The sequence below is a fragment of the Electrona antarctica genome (assembly GCF_951216825.1).
Source record: "Electrona antarctica genome assembly, chromosome: 10".
Taxonomy (NCBI): domain Eukaryota; kingdom Metazoa; phylum Chordata; class Actinopteri; order Myctophiformes; family Myctophidae; genus Electrona; species Electrona antarctica.
This window is the reverse complement of record NC_136791.1, coordinates 49552706-49559139: the sequence shown is the minus strand read 5'-3', so window position 1 is coordinate 49559139 and position 6434 is coordinate 49552706.

The window sequence follows — 6434 nt, the reverse complement described above, 5'->3', positions numbered from 1 at the left end:
TACAGATAAAACAAAGGAAATATTAAAATAATAATAACAATGTCACATAGCCTAACTGACTAAAAAAAACAACAAAAAGAACACAGACAATGCAACAAAAGAAAAAAGGTGCTTGAGTTATTTAAAAGGGGACACAAATTCTGCCAGCCTAAACCTCTTCAGGCAGCAGCCCATTGTCATGGGGCACAAGACAAGAGGCAAAGGAACAATCCCAGATACCAGTACTTTAAATTGGCCAGTGGGGCCCTGCACATTTCTTTGACAGGTGAATGAGGTGATGTATGCTCATGGGTGCTGTAGGCATTAAAACAGAAGGCATTGGGTGTTCCGTGGCTTGAAACAGTCAGATTCTTGAACAGTGGGAAAGGCGTTAATTACAATGGGGGCCCCAAGCTTGATGGGGCCACACATACTGTAGTCCACATTTAAAGTGCATTCATATGGTCATTTAGTCTCGTGAGTGCCGTGCTTGTCAAGGCCCAGAATTCCTCGTAGAGCCCTACCCTGGCCCTCGGTCAAGGCTGCTACTGTAGCTCTTTTGAACTTGACGGTCTTATATGAGCACAATATGTGTCTATCTTCATTCCTGGATGAAATTCAAACTTCTACAACTGCTCCCGAGCTGTTTCCAACGTCGACATTATGTTAATTCGACTACATTTGAAAAGATATGGTGAACAGCTGTCTAATAGGGTTTGCGTTTTCTCATCACCCACAGATGTAGCACCGAGTTACTTCCTATTGGTTAGTTCCCATCCATTAGGTCCATTTGGCTGTTTGTGGTCAGATGTGACTGCAAAGCAGTGCTCGGGAACAGCTTGCTAATTGTGTTTCAGACCTTCTCTGTCACTGATGTAGGGGTAAGGTCTAAAAAGGTTGCTTTGCCCCTGTTCTCAATCAAAGCTAATCAGATTAAGCGGGCAAAGATGTGTGTGTGTGTGTGTGTGTGTGTGTGTGTGTGTGTGTGTGTGTGTGTGTGTGTGTGTGTGTGTGTGTGTGTGTGTGTGTGTGTGTGTGTGTGTGTGTGTGTGTGTGTGTGTGTGTGTGTGTGTGTGTGTGTGTGTGTGTGTGTGTGTGTGTGTGTGTGTGTGTGTGTGTGTGTGTGTGTGTGTGTGTTTTCCAATAAAGAGACTCCAGATTTGGAGACAGCCTTGACTCCTGCTGTTTGCTTTGTTCATTAAGAGGAGATGAGCAGATGGTTTGCTGGTCTGTTCTGCAGTACACACGCACTCTCTCTCTCTCTCTCTCTCTCTCTCTCTCTCTCTCTCTCTCTCACACACACACACACACACACACACACACACACACACACACACACACACACACACACACACACACACACACACACACACACACACACACACTCCTGTCACCTTAGCTTTATCCTCCATTTATCTTTTCCATTACACATCTCTCAGCAGGATGGTGCTACTGGGTGGTTATGAGGGAAGTGTGCGCGTGTGCGTGCGTGCGTGCGTGCGTGTGTGCGTGCGTGTGTGTACATGCGTGCAATGCATGTGTGTGCGACTGTGCATGTATGAGTGCGAATGAGTGTGACAGAGAGTAGGGCAGTGCTGAATGGATGAAGTCACAAACCTTTTAAGTCTCCAGTGATACTGGCAGTGTGGTCATCTGAAAATGATGACTCATTCACACAGAAATATGTGATTCTTTAGTCACTCATCCGTCACTTTGTATTCACGCAGAATGGCTTGGAACAGAAGCATTATGCGTCAGCTTCACCCTCTAAGCTTGTGTCCAGAAGACGGCATCATGTTGGTCTTGTCCCAAGAATGCAGTCTGGCCCTTTCACAGAAATCTATGGCCCCTCAGCTCAGAGTGCTGTTCAAGTCAACGGTATAGGTCTTATTATAAATTATCTGATGCAGTTTAAACGCCGCAGGGAGTGGAAGTGTCAGAAAGCTGATGATTGCTTATCAATAAAGATGTTATGAAACTATTATGCATTTTTAAATTCCACTCCGTTCCATTAATATCCATAAATCAATACCAAATGTCAGGCTGTCAACTGTGTTCATTTTGGTTAACCTTTTGCGCGTTCAAATAATTAAAAAACGGTAGGTCGGCAGGTCGGTCAGTCCCTCCGGAGTCTGTCCATTCATTGCATCCAAGACTTTGGTCCAACAACATATCTCTGGATTACCATGATATGTTCTGCAGCAGTGCAGCTTCATCAACCCCAGAAGATGACCCCTACTGATTTTAGGAGTCCCGGTTGCCTTTCATCTAGTCACTATAGTGCAACCTTTAGGCTAAAATTGTACTAACATTTTACTGCCATAGAATGTACTTAATGCTCCCTGAAGGGAGAACCCTATTATCCCATTTTCACCTGAGATCAGATTCTAAAAATGTCTTCTAAATCCTGACAGTTTTCTGAAAAAGCTGTTTCTATGTCAGTGGTTCTTCGATTTTTCAAAAATAGCAGACCTACAAGCTCGTAGCGTGCCACTCGGTGGCGCGCTATGAGCTTGTAGATCTGCTATTTTTCTAAAGCATAACACACAGCTAACACACAGCTAACACCAAAAGGGGTATCCGCCCAAAATGGGTTATACTGTATTTGTTGACTCTCCTAGTGCCACCCTCAGGCCAATATGTCAACAATGCAAACATGCTTTCTCATCAGAATGACAGAATCTATGCATCCTACATGATTTTAGTATGATCCCATGGCCTTTCCTCTCGTGGCACCTATAGAAGAAATGTTCCACACGACACGAGAAATATCAAATCTGAATTGGGCAGATTTCCATGACACTTCGCTGCGTCCCTGGAGAAAGAACCCTAAATATTTGTGTGACCTCATACCTTTTTTCTGGCGCCACCCTACGGCCAACAGGTACTCTGTCTGGACTGCATGCAGGGCTTTTAGACAGTCTTGGTTTCAATTTAGTTATTTTCTCTTCTGACTTTAACACCCTCAGAAGTGAACACATGGAAGAGCGATGAAGATTCCACCTCTAATGCATTTCCAGAAAAATAAAATAAAAATGTCTTTCTTTTTTTTCTCAACTTAAGACAGAATTTATATTATGCTATGCTATTCCATCCATCTATCTTAGACAGTTAACCCAAAATTATCTACAAACATACAATTGTCTACCTCAGCTGTAAATCAGAGCACATCAAGTCTTCATTTATGACATGGGTTTATAATACTTTGTGGAGTTGAACCATTGACACTGAATAAGCGCCTGACTTTGTGGGCTCAGAGAACATCACATCCTAATGAGATTACAGCAGAAAATGTACCCTGGCCTGCAGTATGAAAGCCAGAACACACTCATTTCACAAACACAGCCTTTATTCATTATGGCGCAGTGGTAAAGTCCTTGCCCATCACCACAGAGGTTGTGGGTTTGAAATCCACCGTGGTGCATTTGGCTTTGTCGGGCGTCTATGCGAACACAATTAATTGGCGGTCACGGGAGGGAAGCTGGGCGGGGAGAGAGGGTCATTGCATGGCTGTGGCGGCACCTGTCAACAGAATGCTGGGCGGGAGGAGTATAGGACGAAGGCCCTACGTCCTCCCGGTGGGGGCTCCTCACTGGCAGGTGCATGAGTCAGTTAGATACAAAAGTGACAATACAGAAATGTGAGTGGGGAACGAATGAATTGGAATAACGACTACATTGGGGAGAAAATAAACTACTCTAAATAGAGTTTAGAGTTGGCTACTCTAAATAAAAAGAATAATAAATAAAAATCTATCCAACTACGACTCTTAACCCATTTGGGGCGGGAACCCCTTTTGGTGTTAGCATTATGTTATGCTTTAGCTATTGAAAAATAGCAGATCTACAAGCTCATAGCGCGCCACCGAGTGGCGCGCTACGAGCTTGTAGGTCTGTTATTTTTTGTTATTTTTTTAGAACGACTGACATAGAAACATAGCTTTTAAGTACATTCATACTCATACAATGCAAGAGGATTTCAATTAATGTATCTTGTAATATGAAAAATGCTGCCTTGTCTTTTGTTTTTAGTTTTTGTCTTATTCTTAGCTTTTTCAGAAAACTGTCAGGATGTAGAAGACATTTTTAGAATCTGATCTCAGGTCAAAATGGGTTAAGTCATTCGGACCTCTGAGTTATGGGTTTTTTTCTTGTGGAATCCCCTCAGAACCAATATCCAGTCAAGCCACTGTCCCCAGACGTGTTCCATGATTCACTGTATATGGAGTCGCAGCCCATTCAGCGCCAGGGCTTGTCACCATGACATCATAAATTCTGATCTTATTTACATATTAGGAAGACATTTGTCAGTGTTTGTAGACCACCGGAATAGCAAAATGTAAATTATGTTTTAGCGTGGATATTCCCTTTTAAATTCAGTACTTACCAATTTATTCATTTGCGATAGGCTACAGATTTAAACACAGATTTAAACATTAAAAGCAAAATATAGCCCTACAGAGTTAAACTACAGTCATTTAAAATATGGACAATTCCATACGTGAAAATATTTCTAATCATTATGCATGTGGTTTCAGAGGATACATTTTTCTACAGTTTTCTCCTTTCTAACATTCTTGTGTTCAGCAACATTGTTTTTGGATGTTTAACATGTTTAACACCCATTTAGGCCTGACTCGAAATAAAAAAAAGTTCGCTCTGAAAGAATATATATTCAAAGATTTGTGCCGCATTTTTACGATTTTTCAAAAATAGCAGACCTACAAGCTCGTAGCGCGCCACTCGGTGGCGCGCTACGAGCTTGTAGATCTGCTATTTTTCAATAGCTAAAGTATAACATAATGCTTAGTTAAATGGGTTAAGTAAAAATACATGCACTGTCTGACATCTGTACTTGCACAGTAATCCCCAGTGTTCATTTATCCATTTATAATTCCCTCAAAGGGTTTTTACCCTTTGAGTTAAATCAAAAATCAGGATATTAGTGTAGTGTAATTGTCATTCCCCGTACACAGTGTCCGTCTCATCCTCTCTCAATGACGGTGAACTGTTTTTGTTTCTTGGGTTTTGCATTGTGAGCGAGCGGCACACCCTTCTTCAGTCCCCAGGGAGAACATGCTAAAATGGAGTGGGCGAGAGAATGCTTCGTCAACATATTTCACTAAAGGACAGCTTACAACTGACACCCCCCCCCCCTCCCCCACACACACACACACACACCTTGACTCGTTCTCTGTCAATACCTATAGTACGTGTGTGTTTTTGAAAATGGAGCAAGAATCAATGGCATGATCCCCACTCTTGTACACACCCTCGCAGGCACATATGCACAAGCGCACACGCGCACGCACACACGCACACACGCACACACACACACACACACGCACACACACACACGCACGCACACACAGGTTTGTCACAAAATGCAGTCCGAGATTGCTGCCTATACCTCAAACAACAGACTACAGTACATATTAAGAGCTCAGAGAGATGTTTCCAATGCATTTCTTATCCCGTTATGAAACCCAAATCAATAAAACCATCAGATGCCTTCACACGCAGGTGACAATTTCTGAAGGAGGAGAAGAAGAGGGGAAAAAAAAGAAACTGCAATAATTATGTGTCTGAGAAGCGGCGGCGCATTGAGAAAATAACCCATTTTGACCCGAGATCAGATTCTAAAAATGTCTTCTACATCCTGACAGTTTTCTGAAAAAGCTATGTTTCTATGTCAGTCGTTCTTCGATTTTTCAAAAATAGCAGACCTACAAGCTCGTAGCGCGCCACTCGGTGGCGCGCTATGAGCTTGTAGATCTGCTATTTTTCAATAGCTAAAGCATAACGTAATGCTAACACCAAGAGGGGTTCCCGCCCAAAATGGGATAACAGGTTGTCTTCCCTGTGAGAAAGAAGAAAGAAAAACTCGTGGGCATTTTAATAAAAAGGGTTTGTATTGTGTTTTCAGACTCCATTACTGCATACCATACACGATCAAGGCTTTTACTGGCTGTACAACATGCCATCTTTTTTTTTTAAAGTATTATAATAATAATAAAAATGATGAATTGTGTATATACTGTATATATATATCCACTTGTGTTCAGATATACGACACCGACAAAAACAGCTATGATAAACTTCAGCTATAATAGAATAATAAAAAAACGAAAAAACAAAAACCTTGATTGAAAGGAACAAACACATAAAAAATAAAATATCGTTTTTTTTTTTACTACGGCCAGTGAGTACTTGTGATAAATGCAATAAATTAAACAGGAGAAGGTGAAGAGTTCAAATATCCCACTTTAGACCATGAGGACATTCTTCTTGATTTCTTGAGTGGAGGAGCTATATGTGTCTGGGAGAGCAAGAGGTCCCAGACGCTAGCGTAGAGCACATCTTTATGTCCTTACAGGATCTATCCTCTGCCCTTCCTTCCTTCCATCCTTAATTCCTTCCTTCCATCCATCCATCCATCCATCCATCCATCCATCC